Here is a 21,705-nt window from a genome sequence, read left to right as displayed (position 1 = left end):
TCGCGATCGCTCCCAGCCAATAGGAATCCTCCCCTGCCTGTGTGTAGTTTCACACAGGCAGAGGATGTGATGTCATCTCTCCTCGGCTCGGCAGTTTCCGTCCAGCGCCGAGGAGAGAAGACATGTAAGTGCACACAACACACACACACACACAGTAGAACATGCCAGGCATACCTTACACCCCCGATCCCCCCCCGATCACCCCCCGATCCCCCCCCCCCCTGTCACAAACTGACATTAGCAGTATTTTTTTTTTTTTTTTTTTTTTCTGATTACTGCATAGTGTCAGTTTGTGACAGTTACAGTGTTAGGGCAGGTAGTATTACCCCCCTTTAGGTCTAGGATACCCCCCTAACCCCCCCTAATAAAGTTTTAACCCCTTGATCACCCCCTGTCACCAGTGTCACTAAGCGATCATTTTTCTGATCGCTGTATTAGTGTCGCTGGTGACGCTAGTTAGGAACGTAAATATTTAGGTTCGCCGTCAGCGTTTTATAGCGACAGGGACCCCCATATACTACCTAATAAATGTTTTAACCCCTTGATTGCCCCCTAGTTAACCCTTTCACCACTGATCACCGTATAACTGTTACGGTGACGCTGGTTAGTTTGTTTATTTTTTATAGTGTCAGGGCACCCGCCGTTTATTACCGAATAAAGGTTTAGCCCCCCGGTCGCCCGGCGGTGATATGCGTCGCCCCAGGCAGCGTCAGATTAGCGCCAGTACCGCTAACACCCACGCACGCAGCATACGCCTCCCTTAGTGGTATAGTATCTGTACGGATCAATATCTGATCCAATCAGATCTATACTAGCGTCCCCAGCAGTTTAGGGTTCCCGAAAACGCAGTGTTAGCGGGATCAGCCCAGATACCCGCTAGCACCTGCGTTTTGCCCCTCTGCCCGGCCCACCCAAGTGCAGTATCGATCGATCACTGTCACTTACAAAACACTAAACGCATAACTGCAGCGTTCGCATAGTCAGGCCTGATCCCTGCGATCGCTAACAGTTTTTTTGGTAGCGTTTTGGTGAACTGGCAAGCACCAGCCCCAGGCAGCGTCAGATTAGCGCCAGTACCGCTAACACCCACGCACGCAGCATACGCCTCCCTTAGTGGTATAGTATCTGATCGGATCAATATCTGATCTGATCAGATCTATACTAGCGTCCCCAGCAGTTTAGGGTTCCCACAAACGCAGTGTTAGCGGGATCAGCCCAGATACCTGCTAGCACCTGCGTTTTGCCCCTCCACCCGGCCCAGCCCAGCCCACCCAAGTGCAGTATCGATCGATCACTGACACTTACAAAACACTAAACGCATAACTGCAGCGTTCGCAGAGTCAGGCCTGATCCTTGCGATCGCTAACAGTTTTTTTGGTAGCGTTTTGGTGAACTGGCAAGCCCCAGCGGCCTAGTACACCCCGGTTGTAGTCAAACCAGCACTGCAGTAACACTTGGTGACGTGGCGAGTCCCATAAGTGCAGTTCAAGCTGGTGAGGTGGCAAGCACAAGTAGTGTCCCGCTGCCACCAAGAAGACAAACACAGGCCCGTCGTGTCCATAGTGCCCTTCCTGCTGCATTCGCCAATCCTAATTGGGAACCCACCACTTCTGCAGCGCCCGTACTTCCCCCATTCACATCCCCAACCAAATGCAGTCGGCTGCATGAGAGGCATTTTCTTTATGTCCTCCCGAGTACCCCTACCCAACGAACCCCCCCAAAAAAGATGTCGTGTCTGCAGCAAGCGCGGATATAGGCGTGACACCCGCTATTATTGTCCCTCCTGTCCTGACAATCCTGGTCTTTGCATTGGTGAATGTTTTGAACACTACCATTCACTAGTTGAGTATTAGCGTAGGGTACAGCATTGCACAGACTAGGCACACTTTCACAGGGTCTCCCAAGATGCCATCGCATTTTGAGAGACCCGAACCTGGAACCGGTTACAGTTATAAAAGTTAGTTACAAAAAAAAGTGTAAAAAAAAAAAAAAAAAAAAAAACACATACAAAAATATAAAATAAAAAAAAAAATAGTTGTCGTTTTATTGTTCTTTCTCTCTCTCTATTGTTCTGTTCTTTTTTACTGTATTCTATTCTGCAATGTTTTATTGTTGTTATGTTTTATCATGTTTGCTTTTCAGGTATGCAATTTTTTATACCTTACCGTTTACTGTGCTTTATTGTTAACCATTTTTTTGTCTTCAGGTACGCCATTCACGACTTTGAGTGGTTATACCAGAATGATGCCTGCAGGTTTAGGTATCATCTTGGTATCATTCTTTTCAGCCAGCGGTCGGCTTTCATGTAAAAGCAATCCTAGCGGCTAATTAGCCTCTAGACTGCTTTTACAAGCAGTGGGAGGGAATGCCCCTCCCCCCCCCAACGTCTTCCGTGTTTTTCTCTGGCTCTCCTGTCTCAACAGGGAACCTGAAAATGCAGCCGGTGATTCAGCCAGCTGACCATAGAGCTGATCAGAGACCAGAGTGGCTCCAAACATCTCTATGGCCTAAGAAACCGGAAGCTACGAGCATTTTATGACTTAGATTTCGCCGGATGTAAACAGCGCCATCGGGAAATTGGGAAAGCATTTTATCACACCGATCTTGGTGTGGTCAGATGCTTTGAGGGCAGAGGAGAAATCTAGGGTCTAATAGACCCCAATTTTTGCAAAAAAGAGTACCTGTCACTACCTATTGCTATGATAGGGGATATTTACATTCCCTGAGATAACAATAAAAATGATTAAAAAAAAAAAAATGAAAGGAACAGTTTAAAAATAAGATAAAAAAATAATAATAATAAAGGAAAAAAAAAAAAAAAAAAAAAAAGCACCCCTGTCCCCCCTGCTCTCGCGCTAAGGCGAACGCAAGCGTCGGTCTGGCGTCAAATGTAAACAGCAATTGCACCATGCATGTGAGGTATCGCCGCGAAGGTCAGATCGAGGGCAGTATTTTTAGCAGTAGACCTCCTCTGTAAATCTAAAGTGGTAACCTGTAAAGGCTTTTAAAGGCTTTTAAAAATGTATTTAGTTTGTCGCCACTGCACGTTTGTGCGCAATTTTAAAGCATGTCATGTTTGGTATCCATGTACTCGGCCTAAGATCATCTTTTTTATTCCATCAAACATTTGGGCAATATAGTGTGTTTTAGTGCATTAAAATGTAAAAAAGTGTGTTTTTTCCCCAAAAAATGCGTTTGAAAAATCGCTGCGCAAATACTGTGTGAAAAAAAAAAATGAAACACCCACCATTTTAATCTGTAGGGCATTTGCTTTAAAAAAAATATATAATGTTTGGGGGTTCAAAGTAATTTTCTTGCAAAAAAAAATTATTTTTTTATGTAAACAATAAGTGTCAGAAAGGGCTTTGTCTTCAAGTGGTTAGAAGTGTGGGTGATGTGTGACATAAGCTTCTAGATGTTGTGCATAAAATGCCAGGACAGTTCAAAACCCCCCCAAATGACCCCATTTTGGAAAGTAGACACCCCAAGCTATTTGCTGAGAGTCATGTTGAGTCCATGGAATAATTTATATTGTGACACAAGTTGCGGGAAAGAGACAATTTTTTATTTTTTTAATTTTTTTTTGCGCAAAGTTGTCACTAAATGATATATTGCTCAAACATGCCATGGGAATATGTGAAATTACACCCCAAAATACATTCTGCTGCTTCTCCTGAGTACGGGGATACCACATGTGTGAGACTTTTTGGGAGCCTAGCCGCGTACGGGACCCCGAAAACCAATCACTGCCTTCAGGCTTTCTAAGGCCGTAAATTTTTGATTTCACTCTTCACTGCCTATCACAGTTTCGGAGGCCATGGAATGCCCAGGTGGCAAAAAAAAACCCCAAATGACCCCATTTTGGAAAGTAGACACCCCAAGCTATTTGATGAGAGGTATAGTGAGTATTTTGCAGACCTCACTTTTTGTCACAAAGTTTTGAAAATTGAAAAAAGAAAAAAAAAAAATGTTTTTTCTCGTCTTTCTTTATTTTCAAAAACAAATGAGAGCTGCAAAATACTCACCATGCCTCTCAGCAAATAGCTTGGGGTGTCTACTTTCCAAAATGGGGTCATTTGGGGGGGGTTTGTGCCACCTGGGCATTCCATGGCCTCCGAAACTGTGATAGGCAGTGAGGAGTAAAATTAAAAATGTACGCCCTTAGAAATCCTGAAGGCAGTGATTGGTTTTCGGGGCCCCGTACGCGGCTAGGCTCCCAAAAAGTCCCACACATGTGGTATCCCCGTACTCAGGAGAAGCAGCTAAATGTATTTTGGGGTGCAATTCCACATATGCCAATGGCCTGTGTGAGCAATATATCATTTAGTGACAACTTTGTGCAAAAAAAAAAAAAAAAAAAAAAAATTTGTCACTTTCCCGCAACTTGTGTCAAAATATAAAATATTCCATGGACTCAACATGCCTCAAAGCAAATAGCTTGGGGTGTCTACTTTCCAAAATGGGGTCATTTGGGGGGGTTTTATGTCATCTGGGCATTTTATGGCCTTCAAAACTGTGATAGGTAGTGAGGAGTAAAATCAAAAATGTACGCCCTTAGAAATCCTGAAGGCAGTGATTGGTTTTCGGGGCCCCGTACGCGGCTAGGCTCCCAAAAAGTCCCACACATGTGGTATCCCCATACTCAGGAGAAGCAGCTAAATGTATTTTGGGGTGCAATTCCACATATGCCCATGGCCTGTGTGAGCAATATATCATTTAGTGACAACTTTTTGTAATTTTTTTTTTTTTTTTTTTTTTTTGTCATTGTTCAATCACTTGGGACAAAAAAAATGAATATTCAATGGGCTCAACATGCCTCTCAGCAAATTCCTTGGGGTGTCTACTTTCCAAAATGGGGTCATTTGTGGGGGTTTTGTACTGCCCTGCCATTTTAGCACCTCAAGAAACGACATAGGCAGTCATAAATTAAAGGCTGTGTAAATTCCAGAAAATGTACCCTAGTTTGTAGACGCTATAACTTTTGCGCAAACCAATAAATATACACTTATTGACATTTTTTTTACCAAAGACATGTGGCCGAATACATTTTGGCCTAAATGTATGACTAAAATTGAGTTTATTGGATTTTTTTTAGAACAAAAAGTAGAAAATATCTTTTTTTTTCAAAATTTTCGGTCTTTTTCCGTGTATAGCGCAAAAAATAAAAACGGCAGAGGTGATCAAATACTATCAAAAGAAAGCTCTATTTGTGGGAAGAAAAGGACGCAAATTTCGTTTGGGTACAGCATTGCATGACCGCGCAATTAGCAGTTAAAGCGACGCAGTGCCGAATTGTAAAAAGTGCTCTGGTCAGGAAGGGGGTAAATCCTTCCGGGGCTGAAGTGGTTAACCTCCTGTGCTGTTTTGATTGGCAAGGATCAGAGGACAGTGGGCGGTGCTTTTTTCAGCACCACTTCCAGTTTCCGGACCACCCCTCATTGTGCTGTAGACAATGCGACACGTGGTTAATTACAGAAGGCTCCAGTGGCACCTCTGTGATTGCAGGTGGCTAACGCTAACTTAACTGCTGGCGCTGCAGACTCAGTCTGCACTCAGTCTCTCTCTCTCTTAGACTCCGACACTGACAACTGCCCCTCCGCTACGCTCCGCACACACTTCCCTGCACTTCTCTGCTCAGTCTCAGGTCATTCGCTCCACTTTACCCGTCCTGACCGTTCTGTACTGAACTGAAAGCTCCTCTCCCCCTGGGCAGTTACTGCATGCAGCACTGCCTCTACCTGGAGCTCCACCCTGTCCTGCCGTCAGATTGCCCAGCAGCACTGCCTCCTCCAAGGACACCCCCCACCCCCCCAAGCCTGCATTGTCCTAGCAACAGGGCACCCAACCACCCCAGAAGCAGCATAGCCAGAGGACTGTTAGTGTGGATGGGACCCTGCTAGCTGCACCCACCGCTATTCTCAGCTATTTACTATGAGTTGGCACTGGCAGCAGATCAGAAGGATGGCATCACACAGGAAACCAAGGAGGGAGAGAACTGCAGACTATGAGAGTGAGATTATAGGTAAATTGGGGGTCTGGAAAAGGTTGTTTATACTCTGTACAGGGGCAGAGGAGGTGTTGTGCATTGAAACATTGTGATGTGTGATCCTCTGTCACAATGCAGTACTAAGTCAGTACATATCCATCACAGGACTGGAATGCATTGTGCTGGTATATATGGCTGTCCTGACACTGCAGGGCTCTGTGCTTAGTACTCTGCCTGCACTGTCATTTGCTGCATCTCCATGGCAGACTTCACATCACTGGGCTCTACTGATTCATACAAACAGTCCAATGGCAAGGAGACATGTAGGAGTGCTTCATTTATATCATGCACTGGGCCGTCTTTAAGGCAGGGCAAAAGGGGCAGCTGCCCTGGGCCCTGTCATTGTTGTGGGGCCCAAAGCAGCTGCCTCATATTTGCCAACTATCCCAATTTAAATTCCCTTGTCTCTTGAAGTTTTAGTCCCATGATGTGTCCTGATATCTCACTGTGAAGTGCTACTACTAATGCTGCCCAGCTCTGCCCTATTGTTGTGTACAGATGACTCACCTGCCGACACTGTGTTTACATGTAAATAGCCGGCATTCATATGTAAATAGCAGCAGCATTCATATGTAAATAGCAGTATCCAATATAGATATAACAGCATAGATATGTAATTAAAGGTGGCATTCATATGTATATCATGCCGCCTGCAGTGAGGAGATGATGTGCTGTAACATCTAGCAACTAATCAGTGAGCCGCAATGTGTGCTGTAACCTCTAGAAACCAGTCAGTAAGCTGTAATGATACACTGTAACCTCTGGCAACCAATCGCAATCGCTGCCTGATCTGATACAGTAAACTGATTTTAAGTCTAGCTGCTATTTATTGTATGTCTCAGAGCAGGTGGAGAGCAAAATTGTATGGGGGCCCAAGGAAACGTTTGCCCAGGGTCCAATCAATATTAAAGACGGCCCTGATCATGCATCTCTTTGTAATACCTTCAGCTTTTACACAGCAGACTATCCTTGAGTATAATACTCACCAGCAATAGATTGGATCACATAGAGCTGCTTAGTTATTAGTGCAGAAAGCCAATATATTGTACCCTAATGGCTCCATACAAATAACAATCTCCATATTACTATTTTTGCTTACATGGAGTATATTCAGTGGCTGTGTGTTCATAAGGGTGCACGGGCGCCGCCCCCTCTCTCCGGCCACCCCCTCTAGCACCAATAGATAGATTCATGCATTGCCAAGGTGCTTGGATCTGTTACCCGTCACCTGATTGGCTTAAACGACAGGCGCTGTGAACGGACGCCTATCAGGTGTCCAATCATAGCAGAGGACGGGAAGAGAGGATGGGAGAAGACATCGTGGAGCATCGAGGAGCTGTCCCACCAAGACAGGGTAAGTGCAGACGGCGGGGGAGGGGGGCACACTGGCATTTGATATGGCACAGTGGGAGCATTTGATGGGGTACAGTGGGAGCATTTGATGGCACAGTGGAAGCATTTGATATGGCACAGTGGCAGCATTTGATATGGCACAGTGGGAGCATTTGATATGGCACAGTGGGAGCATTTGATATGGCACAGTGGCTGCGTTTGATGGGCACAGTGGCTGCGTTTGATGGGCACAATAGCTACGTTTGATGGCACAGTGGCTGCGTTTGATGGCACAGTGGCGGCAATTGATGGGCACAGTGGCTGCGTTTGATGGCACAGTGGGAGCATTTGATATGGCACAGTGGCTGCGTTTGATGGGCACAGTGGCTGCGTTTGATGGGCACAGTGGCTGCGTTTTATGGCACAGTGGCAGCAATTGATGGGCACAGGGGCTGCGTTTGATAGGCACAGTGGCTGCGTTTGATAGGCACAGTGGCTGCGTTTGATAGGCACAGTGGCTGCGTTTGATAGGCACAGTGGCTGCGTTTGATGGACACAGTGGCGGCAATTGATGGGCACAGTGGCTGCGTTTGATGGACACAGTGGCAGCAATTGATGGGCACAGTGGCTGCGTTTTGATGGCACAGTGGCTGTGTTTGATGGGCACAGTGGCAGCAATTGATGGGCACAGTGGCTGCGTTTGATGGCACAGTGGCTGCATTTGATGGGCACAGTGGCGGCAATTGATGGGCATAGTGGCTGTGTTTGATGGCACAGTGGCTGTGTTTGATGGCACAGTGGCTGCGATTGATGGGGTTTTTTTTCAGAATTTTTCAGTTTGTTTGCGCCCCACAAAAATTTTGAGCACTAGCCGCCACTGGGAAGAATGGGCAAAAATAACTCTGGAGCAATGCATGCGACTAGTTTCTCCATACAGGAGGCTTCTTGAAGCTGTCATTACCAACAAAGGAGTTTGTATGAAATAATACATTTCATTTAGGATGTTCAAAACTTTTCTCTGTGTCATTCCATTTTATTACACATAACTTAATTTCTAAACTCCTTTGTTTTGTTGTCTTTGTATGTATGGATTGCATGGGTTGTTATCGACTTTTTGAAAATTTCATAATTGTGAGGTGTTTAATACTTAATTTAACCACTATCTATCTATATATGTATATATATATATATATATATATATATATATATATATATATATATATATATATATATATATATATAATCTATATACAGTATCTCACAAAAGTGAGTACACCCCTCACATTTTTGTAAATATTTTATATCTTGTAATGTATTATATCTTCATAATTGTGAGGTGTTTAATACTTAATTTAACCACTATCTATCTATATATGTATATATATATATATATATATATATATATATATATATATATATATATATATATATATATATATATATATATATATATATAATCTATATACAGTATCTCACAAAAGTGAGTACACCCCTCACATTTTTGTAAATATTTTATATCTTTTCATGTGACATCACTAAAGAAATGACACTTTGCTACAATGTAAAGTAGTGAGTGTACAGCTTGCATAACAGTGTAAATTTGCTGTCCCCTCAAAATAACTAAACACACAGCCAATAATGTCTAAACTGCTGGCAACAAAAGTGAGTACACCCCTAAGTGAAAATGTCAAAATTGGGCCCTAAGTGTCAATATTTTGTGTGGCCACCATTATTTTCCAGCCCTGCCTTAACCCTCTTGGGCGTGGAGTCCACAAGAGCTTCACAGGTTGCCACTGGAGTCCTCTTCCATTCCTCCATGATGACATCACGGAGCTGGTTGATGTTAGACCACCTTCCATTTGAGGATGCCCCACAGATACTCAATAGGGTATAGGTCTGGAGACATGCTTGGCCAGTCCATCACCTTTACCCTCAGCTTCTTTAGCAAGGCAGTGGTCGTCTTGGAGGTGTGTTTGGGGTCTTTATCATATTTGAATACTGCCCTGCGGCCCAGTCTCGAAAGGGAGGGGATCATGCTCTGCTTCAGTATGTCACAGTACATGTTGGCATTCATGGTTCCCTCATTTAACTGTAGCCCCCCCCAGTGGCGGCAGCACTCATGCAGCCCCAGACCATGAAACTCCCACCACCATGCTTGACTGTAGGCAAGACACACTTGTAGTCAGAGTCTTCGAGTGAGAAAGTGATAGTCCTAAGCACCAAGGCCTGAGGTGTGCCTTGGCCTGACTGGTCAGTATGCCTGAAAAGAGGGCATACCCTGAATGTAAGAAAAAGTAAAAGTAATATGAGTATGTATGAAGATTGGGGGAAACGGGTGGGTGGGAACCCAGAGACGCCGACGAGCCCTGGCCTGAAGGAGGAGGAGGCTTAAGTAGCCCTCTCAGCCTCCTCCCACAAATACAGGCTAGCCTCCAGCTAGCCTTTACACTTGTAGTCAGAGTTTTCGAGTGAGAAAGTGATAGTCCTAAGCACCAAGGCCTGAGGTGTGCCTTGGCCTGACTGGTCAGTATGCCTGAAAAGAGGGCAAAAGACACAAATTTAGGTGAAGAAGGGAAGGTAACAATCGATCAAGAGTAGTAGCGTGCCCCCGGATGGCAACAGTATGTATCCGAAAATCCGAAAAGTGTCCCCTATGACCGGAAAAACATTCCCCCCCCCGACTTGGTGATGAGACAGAACCCCCTACAGACCTGTGAAGCTACCAAGAACCCAACTAAACATCCTGTGAATGATTGGACAGGGCCTGAAGTCCAAGACGACCCAGAAATGAGAATGAACTGCTTGTAAATGAGGATGTGTGGGGGAAGGGGAGCAATGGCTGCCCCGAGGAGCCCCTGCAAAATGAATGGCCGAGAAGATCGAAACTACAAACGGACACCAGTGAAGTGCTCAGTGAAACCCCTCCCAAGCCCTGGCCTGGCCATACTGGTATGGGGAAGTGCGAGGGTGAGTGCCAAAGAACAACTGGTAGGAGTTCAAAATGCTAAATACCTGAAGGATGTGATGGAGTAGGTGGATGAGGCCCATGCACTATGGCAATAAGTATTGACAACATGGAGAAACCATGCCAGACACAGAATACTGGTCCCACCTGATGTGATTGGGTCGTGTTTCAGCCTGTGACCTGACAACCGAGCCTAAAACAGAACCGAGGAAGGAGGGCCAGACTCCACCCCAGGGAAATAAGTCCCATGGCATGAAAACAGTCATACCCAAAGTGACTGAAAACCCCCCTACCTGGAACCGGCTGGGGAACAGAAAAGATGACCAGACTGACGTCCCTGAGCAGTCTTCAAGGCCACATCCTAGACAAGATCTGAGCCGAGAGTGGAATCCAGAATCATGATGACGTTTGCCCAAACCTACCACTTAAGGACCAATAAGGGGATAACGAATGCCAATACAGCCCAACCTGAGAACATGCACAAGAGAAATAACAGACAAGACAAGAGAACAACAACGCCCCTCTGTGTCTACCTAAGTATGAGCGGAAATGCCAAGACCACTGTGCATGAATAAACCTGATGATGGACCCCCCCCCCTCGTGTGAGTAAAGAGTGAGCCCGAGTAACCTGCCACGCAGAGACAGGTAATTAACTGAAAACTCAGGGCTGGTGCACCCACAGACCGTGGTGGGTAATCATACAGGTGTGGTGAATGAACGTGCATCGTATGACGTATGTTATACGGGCGAGAAGATTGTGGTCAACAATCATTAACAAACGAAACCTCAGCCCTTATGGATCTGTAGACGTGACAGATCCTGACATGTGAGCCCTAGCTACCTGACGCAGGTACAACCATGAACAAAAACTGAGACATGACAAACAACGAAGATGAAACAGCTACCGGAGTATGTGCTGTGACTGAACAATGATGCCCCTCTGAGAGATGCTGAGGCTGAACACTGAAACAGAAACGTTAGGGCAGAAACATGAGCACAATAACGCTATGACAGAAATGCTGAACTAAATGCTGAGACAGAAACGTGATGACAGTAAAACCCTGGGGCAGAAATGTAATGACAGTAAAACCCTGGGGCAGAAATGTAATGACAGAAAATACCTGGGGCAGAAATGTAATGACAGAAAATACCTGGGGCAGAAATGTAATGACAGAAAATACCTGGGGCAGAAATGTAATGACAGAAAATACCTGAGGCAGAAATGTAATGACAGAAAATACCTGGGGCAGAAGTGTAATGACAGAAACCCAGGGGCAGAAATGTAATGACAGAAACCCAGGGGCAGAAATGTAATAACAGAAACCCAGGGGCAGAAATGTAACGACAGAACCCAGGGGCAGAAATGTAATGACAGAAACCCTGGGGCAGAAATGTAATTACAAAAACCCTGAGGCAGAAATGTAATTACAAAAACCCTGAGGCAGAAATGTAATTACAAAAACCCTGGGGCAGAAATGTAACGACAGAAACACTGGGGCAGAAATGTAACGACAGAAACCCTGGGGCAGAAATGTAACGACAGAAATCCAGGGGTAGACATGTAACGACAGAAACCCAGGGGCAGAAATGTAACGACAGAACCCAGGGGCAGAAATGTAATGACAGAAACCCTGGGGCAGAAATTTAATGACAGAAACCCTGGGGCAGAAATGTAATTACAAAAACCCTGAGGCAGAAATGTAATTACAAAAACCCTGGGGCAGAAATGTAACAACAGAAACCCTGGGGCAGAAATGTAACGACAGAAACCCTGGGGCAGAAATGTAACGACAGAAACCCTGGGGCAGAAATGTAACGACAGAAACCCAGGGGTAGACATGTAACGACAGAAACCCAGGGGCAGAAATGTAACGACAGAAACCCAGGGGCAGAAATGTAACGACAGAACCCAGGGGCAGAAATGTAATGACAGAAACCCAGGGGCAGAAATGCCATGACAGAAACCCAGGGGCAGAAATGCCATGACAGAAACCCAGGGGCAGAAATGCCATGACAGAAAATGCTGGGGTAGAAAACGCTCAGACAGAACGCAGAGGCAGAAACACGATGACAGAAATCCTGGGGCAGAAACACTGAGGCAGAAATGCCATGACCGAAACGCAATGACAGAAACGCTGAGACTGAAATACTGATGGCAGAAATGCAAAGACAGAACCCTGGGGCAGAAACGCTATGACGGAAATGCCGAGACAGAAAAATTGAGCCTGAATGCTGAGCCAGAAATGCTGGGGCAGAACACTATGACAGAAAACACCAGGACCGAATAAAGAAAAAATGCCATGACAGAAATCCTGGGTCAGAGATGCCATGACAGAAATCCTGAGCCAGAAACGCTATACAGAAATCCTACGGCAGAACCGCTATGACAGAAATGCAGAGACTGTACGCCGAGACAGAAATGCCGGGGCAGAAAGCTATGACAGAAAAGCTAGGTCAGAACGCTGAGACGGAAATGCTGAACGCTTATGACAGCAAGCTAGGGCAAAACTCTAAGAGAAATGCTGAATGCTATGACAGAAATGCTGGACAAAACGTTGAGCCAGAAATGCTGAATGCTATGACAGAAATGCTGAACCCCTGCGACGGAAATGCTGAACCCCTGCGACGGAAATGCTGAACCCCTGCGACGGAAATGCTGAACCCCTGCGACGGAAATGCTGAACCCCTGCAACGGAAATGCTGAACCCCTGCGACAGAAATGCTGAACGCTACGACAGAAATGCTGAACGCTACGACAGAAATGCTGAACTCTACGACAGAAATGCTGGGCAGAACATTTGAGACAGAAATGCTGAATGCTACGCCAGAAATGCTAAGGCAGGAAACGCCATGACAGGAAAACAAGCGATGAGACTAAACGCCTAAACAGAAACGCTATGACAGAAAACCTGTGCCGAAACGCTATGACAGAAGTCCTGGGACCGAAATGCTGCGATATGAACACTTATGACTGCAGCGGTGGATGCCCGGGAGGCATGCGGGCCCCCCCCTACATGATGCCCCACGTGAATAGCGGGAGGTGAGCGGTCGGGTGAGCGCCACCCCCGGCTATGAAAACTGGGAGACGTGCGGGCGTCCCCTCCACGGTGCATGGCGTGGTACCAGGGAGGTGTATTGGCGGGCGAGTGGCAAGTGGGTGGGTGGAGAATGGACGGACGCGCCCCCCCCTTCCCCCGGCATGAGAGCCGGGAGACGTGGGCGGGCAGCACCCCCCCTGGACAGATGGGGCTGTGGGGAAAGTGGGTGGTTGGAGGATGGATGACCGGACAGACGGCACAACCCCCCCCTCCTCCCCCGCAGTGTGAGTGGCGGGAGAAGCGGGCGGGCAGCCCCCCCCAGCACTGTCAGGAACAGAGGGACAGCGGTGGCCCCCCCCAACAATGCGGGATTGTGCCCAGCTGGATGGATAGACGCCCCCCCTTTTGGGCGCCGGGAGAAGCCGGTGGGCAGACAGCACGCTGACCAAATGGAGCCGTAGGTGATGGCTGGACGCCCCCCACCATGAGAAGTGGGCGGCTCCCCACAGCTCTGGCAGGCACCTGGATGAAAGGGAAAAGAAGCAGGCGGCAGCTGCTATACAAGACGAATGCCCCCTCCCACGAGCGCCGGGAGAAGCGGGCGGGCAGCACCTGGCCAGCTGCAGCCAAAGGAGGGTGGATGGACGGCCCCCCTCCCTCCCCCGGCATGATCACCGGGAGAAGCGGGCGGACCGCACCTGATTTAGCTGCTGCCGAAGGGAAGAAGGGTGGGTGGAGGATGGATGGACGGCCCCCCTCCCCCGGCATGATCGCCGAGAGAAGCGGGCGGGCGGCCCCATGGCGCCGTATGCAGAGAGGAACAGATGGCTGGCTGGACTTTCTCCCCCCCCCAACACCCGGAAAAACGGGCTGGCGGCTCCCCCCTGCAGCAAGCTGGTAAGGGGAGAGAATGCTGGCCAGCGAGTGGCTCCCTCATGGAGCTGTTTTTGAATGGGGAGAGGAGTGGCTGGTGGCGGCGGCCGAGCACCCCCCCCCCGAAATACCGGGAGAAACAGGGACCCGTGAATATGGGTGCAGGAGGGTAGACAGGCGAACTCCCCAGTGAAGCACCGACAGAGGTACCGCCGCCATGTTGCAGCCGACCCGGAAGTGACGTGTGGCCCCACCCCCTATTGAACCCAGAGACGCCGACGAGCCCTGGCCTGAAGGAGGAGGAGGCTTAAAGTGGAGTTCCACCCACTTTTACAACTCTTCAGCATCCCTCACTAAACTGCGCACTGTAAACAAATTGGATATTTTTAATTTTTTTTTTCTCAGCACCTACTGTATATCTGCTGTATTCATTTTTCACTTCCTCTTCCCTGGCCGTGGCCCATCGCATCATTTCCTGTTTGCAATTCCTTCTGGGAAGGGGCGGCAACTTCCTCTGAAACTGCCGTTTCTATGGAAACCTGACCTGAAACCTATTACACTGCTTGTGCTGCACTGAGCATGTGCGAGATCTGCAAGGATGAGATCCAGGAAGAAATACAGTCTGGCTTCAGATGCCCACACTTAAGATGGCCACGACCTGCTGTAAGTTTATAAAATAACAAACTACTGCTATAAACTAACAAAACAGACCTTAGTTTACAAACTAACTTTGCTAGAATACATTAAGCTTGTGTATTATAGGGGTATTTTTATTTAAAAAGTATCATTTCGGCCGGAACACCACTTTAAGTAGCCCTCTCAGCCTCCTCCCACAAATACAGGCTAGCCTCCAGCTAGCCTTTACACTTGTCTTTGTATTCCTGACATTTCTTGTCACAATTCTGTGTTCAAGGATAAGGTAGACAAAATGTTACAGGCCCTATATAAATCCTTTTTTTTTCTTAACGAGCCCTACCAGGCAGCCTATGGTCGCTTCTGTGGCAATCTGCCAGACCTTTTGCTGTGTGGACTAAACACGTGGACAAAGATCCTATTTCTATCCTAACAAACGCCTCGGTTCACATTCAGACCTTTTACCTACGACCTTACACTACTGCGTGAACGGTTTGGCAAACACACTTTGTCAGATCTCCAGGATGAGTCTCTTTTTCCATCCACATGATATTTAATGCAGGTCCACTAGGCTTCCATGCAAGAACAGTCTTTGAAAGAGACTGGCTGTCTGGTACTTTCTTGGATAAGTACATAAGTGTGTTTTGTGTTTGTGTGTGTGTATATATATATATATATATATCTATATATCTAGATAGATATATATATCTAGATATATATATCTATCTAGATATATAGATATATATCTATCTATATATATAGATAGATATATATCTATATATCTAGATAGATATATATCTAGATATATAGATATATATATCTATATATATAGAGTATCTCACAAAAGTGAGTACACCCCTCACATTTTTGTAAATATTTTTATCATATGTCTTCATGTGATAACACTGAAGAAATTAAACTTTGCTACAATGTAAAGTAGTGAGTGTACAGCTTGTATAACAGTGTACATTTGCTATCCCCTCAAAATAACTCAACACACAGCCATTAATGTCTAAACCGCTGGCAACAACAAAAGTAAGTACACCCCTAAGTGAAAATGTCCAAATTGGGCCCAATTAGCCATTTTCCCTCCCCAGTGTCATGTGACTCGTTAGTGTTTCCAGGTCTCAGGTGTGAATAGGGAGCAGGTGTGTTAAATTAGGTGTTATCACTCTCACTCTCTCATACTGGTCACTGGAAGTTTAACATGGCACCTCATGACAAAGAACTCTCTGAGGATCTGAAAAAAAGAATTGTTGCTCTACATAAAGATGGCTTAGGTTATAAGAAGATTGCCAAGAAGGATTTAACCACTTCAGCCCCGGAAGATTTTACCCCCTTCCTGACCAGAGCACTTTTTACAATTTGGCACTGACAATTGCGCGGCCGTTCGATTCTCTACCCAAACAAAATTTGTGCCCTTTTTTCCCACAAATAGAGCTTTCTTTTGGTGGTATTTGATCACCTCTACAGTTTTTATTTTTTGCGCTATAAACATAAAAAGAAATTTTGAAAAAAAAAAAAAACATATTTTTTACTTTTTGCTATAATATATATCCCCAATTTAAAAAAAACAAACAGATTTCTTCATCAATTTAGGCCAATATATATTCTTCTACATATTTTTGGTAAAAAAAAACCCAATAAGCGTATATTGATTGGTTTGCGCAAAAGTTATAGCGTCTGCAAACTATGGAAAGGACTTGGCATTTTTTTTTTTTTTACTAGTCGGCGATCTGCGATTTTTAGCGGTACTGTGACATTGCGACAGACAGATCGGAGACTTTTGACACTTTTTTGTGACCATTAGCATTTTTTACAGCGATCATTGCTATAAAAATGCACTGATTACTGTGTAAATGTCACTTTGAGGTAAGGGGTTAACACTAGGGGTGATCAAGGGGTTAATTGTGTGTTCCCTCAGTGTTCTGTATGGGAATAGGATTGACTAGGAGAGGAGACATATTGTTTTTCCTGCTTAGTAGGAACAAACGATATGGCTCCTCTCTTCTCCTCTGACAGCACAGGGATTTGTGTGTTTACACACCCCGCCCTGCCTCTCACTTCCCTATCTGGCGGAGTTTCTGTCCTGCATTGGAGGATCTACCCGTCAATCGCCGACAGCTGGCGCCTGACGGGTAGATCGAGATGCATGCAGAGCAGCGCTGGAAGCATCTGCGATAAGTTCTCTCTCTCATGTCCCGCTGCTCCCCGGCGGCCCCTCCTCTCTTCTCATCCTTCCCTATTTGCTTGTGACATCATCTGGGATGGACGAGAAGAGAGGAGGGGCCGCCGGGGAGCAGCGTGACATGAGAGAGAGAACTTATCACAGATGCTTCCAGCGCTGCTCTGCATGCAGGCTAGTAAACAATGTGCCCCTTAATGTGCTATGTGCCCTGATGTGCCCCATGATGTGCCCTGATGTGTCCCATGATGTGCCCTGACATGCCCCATGATGTGCCCTGATGTGCCCTATAATGTGCCCTGACGTGCCCCATGATGTGCCCTGATGTGCCCCATGATGTGCCCTGATGTGTCCCATAATGTGCCCTGACGTGCCCTATAATGTGCCCTGACGTGCCCCATGATGTGCCCCGATGTGCCCCATGATGTGCCCTGATGTGCCCCATAATGTGCCATGTGCCCCATCATGTGCCATTATGTGCCCTGATGTGCCATATGCCCCCGTGCCCTGATGTGCTCCATGCCCTGATGTGCCCCGTGCCCTGATGTGCCCCATGCCCTGATGTGCCCCGTGCCCTGATGTGCCCCATGCCCTGATGTGCCATGTGCCCTGATGTGCCCCGTGCACTGATGTGCCATGTGCCCTGATGTGCTCCTTACCCTGATGTGCTCCATGCCCTGATGTGCTCCGTGCCCTGATGTGCTTTGTGCCCCGTGCCCTGATGTGCTCCGTGCCCTGATGTGCTCCGTGCCCTGATGTGCCCCGTGCCCTGATGTGCCATGTGCCCTGATGTGCTCCTTACCCTGATGTGCCCCGTGCCCTGATGTGCTCCGTGCCCTGATGTGCTCCGTGCCCTGATGTGCTTTGTGCCCCGTGCCCTGATGTGCTATGTGCTCTGATGTGCCCTGTACCCTGATGTGCTGTGCCCTGTACCCTGATGTGTTGTGCCCTGATGTGCCTTGTGCCCCGATGTGCTGTGCCTTAATGTCGTGTGCCCTTGATGTACTGTGACCTGATGTACTGGGCTCTGTACCCTGATGTGCTGTACCCTGATGTGGCCTGGTGTGTTGTACCCTGATGTGCTGGGCTCTGTACCCTGATGTACTGTGACCTGTGCCCTGATGTGCTGTGCCCTGATGTACTGTGTCCTGTGCCCTGATGTGCTGTGTCTTGTCGCTCCGATTAGAACGGTTTCATTGTACTGAATGGGGCGCGACAAGTTTCCCCAGTGTGAACCACGCCTAAGTCACTGTTTGCCGCCAATACTAGTATTTAACAAATTCCCAGTATAGATCCCATCGTCTGTAGGCGTTGTAGCTTTCACAGCGGCGCGGGGGGGGCGCAGTTTTCCATCTTTGCCCTGGGCACCAGATGACCTTGTCCCGGCACTGGATGTAATTACATAGTTACATAGGTTATATGGTTGAAAAAAGACATAGGTCTATCTAGTTGAACCTATGTTTGTGTATGATTATATTCTCAAAAAATTCCTATAGCCCTGATGTGGAAGACATCTAAGGCTGTTTTCACACTAGTGCAAATTAGATGCGGGTTTCCCTGCATCCAATTCACATGACAGGAGATTGTGACCAGTTCCCAATGGAGATGTTCACACATCTCCGCGGTGGCTGCAGAGCGAATTACACAGGGGTCCTGTGCGTCTTTGGCTCCTTTTCAGGTCAGAATTCAGGCAAAAATTCTGGCCTGATTCATCTCTGAAACAGACGCATGCGATCTTAGTGTGAATAAGGCTTCATGTACACGGGACGTTTTTACAACCTCTCCTGAACGATTCAACTTGACAGATAGTAACCCACGTTTAAAACGTCCATTTTGCCGCGTTTACGTGCAGCGTTTAGCGTCGTTTTGCCACGTTTGCGTTTAGAAGCATTTCTATAAAAAATTTTTTTTTTTTTAAAAATGGCCAAAAACGAAAAACGCCTATAAACGGAGCGCGGCTAAATGTTTAGCCGCGCTTGGCATCTTAAACGTCGGAAACTTCGGCATCTGAACTCATTTTTTTGCCTTCAAAAAAAGGCCTATAAGCACAACTGCCTAAAAACAACAGTAAACAAACCTGTGTACATGTACACATAAGATAACATTGAATGAGTTCAGGGGTAGTTGAAAAAAGTGTCCAACTGCCTCTGAACGTCCGTTTAGCAGCAGCAGTGTACATGGGGCCTAAAAGTTTTTTGAGACTGTCAACACTCAGCTAGTACCAGTTTCTGGGGGAGCGAGTTCCACATTTTAACTGCTCTAATGCCCCGTACACACGGTCGGACATTGATCGGACATTCCGACAACAAAATCCATGGATTTTTTCCGACGGATGTTGGCTCAAACTTGTTTTGCATACACACGGTCGCACAAAGTTGTCGGAAAATCCAATCGTTCTGAACGCGGTGACGTAAAACATGTACGTCAGGACTATAAACGGGGCAGTAGCCAATAGCTTTCCTCTCTTAATTTAATCTGAGCATGTGTGGCACTTTGTGCGTCGGATTTGTGTACACACGATCGGAATTTCCGACAACAGATTTTGTTGTCGGAAAATTTTATAGCAAGCTCTCAAACTTTGTGTGTCGGAAATTCCGATGGAAAATGTGTGATGGAGCCCACACACGGTCGGAATTTCCGACAACAAGGTCCTATCACACATTTTATGTCGGAAAATCCGACCGTGTGTACGGGGCATAACAGTAAAGAACCCTTTCCTGCAATCTAATGTTAAACCTTTTTTCTTATGATCTTGAATCAGGGTCATATGTCCTCTTCAGGGAGCTTAGCGTAAGCAGTTTATAGGTGGAGTCACCTATAAATGGTGACCAAAACTTAACTGCATGTTCAAGATGAGGCCAAACCAGTGTTTTGTAAAAGGGTAGAACTATAGAGATTAGATTTATCGTTAGAATTGTATGCCCTTTTTAATGCATGAGAGTATTTTGCTGTTTTTTTTTAGCGGTTGCTTGGCATTGCATGCTATTGCTAAGTCTGTGCTCTATAAACACCCCCAGATCTTTTTCCATCACCGATTCTCCCAGGGAGCCCCTCATAATGTGTATTTTGCATGTGTATTTCTGGTACTCAAGTACTGTACCTAATTTTACATAACTGTACAATATTGAACCTCATCTGCCTTATCTACCATGTAGCTGCCCAATACTCCATTTTATCATTGTCCTTTACTAATATTCTAACCTGTGCCGAAGTTATTTCTCTGCATAATTTGTTAATATAAGCAAACTGAAATTGAGCTCTTGATTCCAACCTCTGTATCTTTAATATACAAATTGAACAGCATTGGCCAAAAGACAGATAGATCCCTGTGACACACTGCTAACAACTTTAGAACATTCAGAGAATGAGTCATTTATCACTACTCTCTGGACCCATTCATAAAACAAGTTTCCAATCCACGTACATACAGTAGAAGTTCATCCACTCCAACAGACCTTATTTTATTGATTGAACATTTATGAAGTACAGTATCAACTGCCTTGAGAAATTGAGATCAACCACATGTTCTTTGTCACTTATTTCCTTATAGAATGTCAAAAGGTTGGTCTAACAAAAATGGTCTTTCACCCATGCAGATTGTCACAGACAAATTTCTATATAGAGTCCCCAACTATTCCCTCAATTACCTTACATGCTATTGATGTTATAGCGATATATATTTTTAAAAAAATAACAAACATATTATACTTACCTGCTCTGTGCAATGGTTTCGCACAGAGCAGCTCGGATCCAATGGCACCAATGGCACCCGCTGCTGCCAAAAGCCAATCAGGAGTGCAAGTCCCCTGAGAAGCAAGGCTCTCGTAGACATCGCTTGATCAAGAGGGGGCTCAGGTAAGTATTAGGGGGGCTGCTGCACACAGTTTTTTTGCCTTCATGCATAGAATGAATGAAGGTAAAAACCTTTTGCCTTTACAACCACTTTAAGTTGACTGGGCTGTAGTTTCCTGATATACATCTCCATACTTTTTTGTAAATTGGTACCACATTTGCTTCTTAATGGCACCCTAAACAAGCAGCGATTGCAGTGCACGACTGTAACAATGGGTTAAATTCCGTGTTACATTTATTCATTTATTGACAGGTTCATATATTTACCCTTTCATATTTGTGGACGACATACAATGATTAAAACAACACACAAGTAGTATAGTAATAAAAGTGATTTACTTAGCTTCAATTAAAGACGTAGTACAGAGGATTAAACAAGATAGATTCAACTTCACATCAATTTCAGGAGAGTCCTGCGATTTCTGCTAACATCATAAATTCCTGAAAACTGACAGTCTTACAAAGGCTGGGCACATTCACCAATCTGTCCCAGTAGAAACTCCACTCAAATTCTCTATTGTCTAACATTTTATATATAAAAGAAGGTGCGAAAAAGCTGGTTTTATCCAGTGCAAACAGAAGAATGGCTATAATGGTCCTGAGACAATGTGACCATCTGTGAGAGAAAGATCATTGTATACAAGAATGGTATAAGCATTCAGTATACAGAAATATATACTCAGAAGTGATCACCTTAAAACTATCATAGTTAATAACAGCTAATACCAAGTTTTTGGTAAATCAATTATGAATATAGACCCGTACTACAATGACGCTTGTC

This window comes from Aquarana catesbeiana, linkage group LG04, assembly GCF_042186555.1.
Source record: "Aquarana catesbeiana isolate 2022-GZ linkage group LG04, ASM4218655v1, whole genome shotgun sequence".
NCBI classification, from domain to species: Eukaryota; Metazoa; Chordata; class Amphibia; order Anura; family Ranidae; genus Aquarana; species Aquarana catesbeiana.
The sequence above is the reverse complement of the archived record's forward strand: the minus strand, read 5'-3'. Positions refer to the sequence as shown.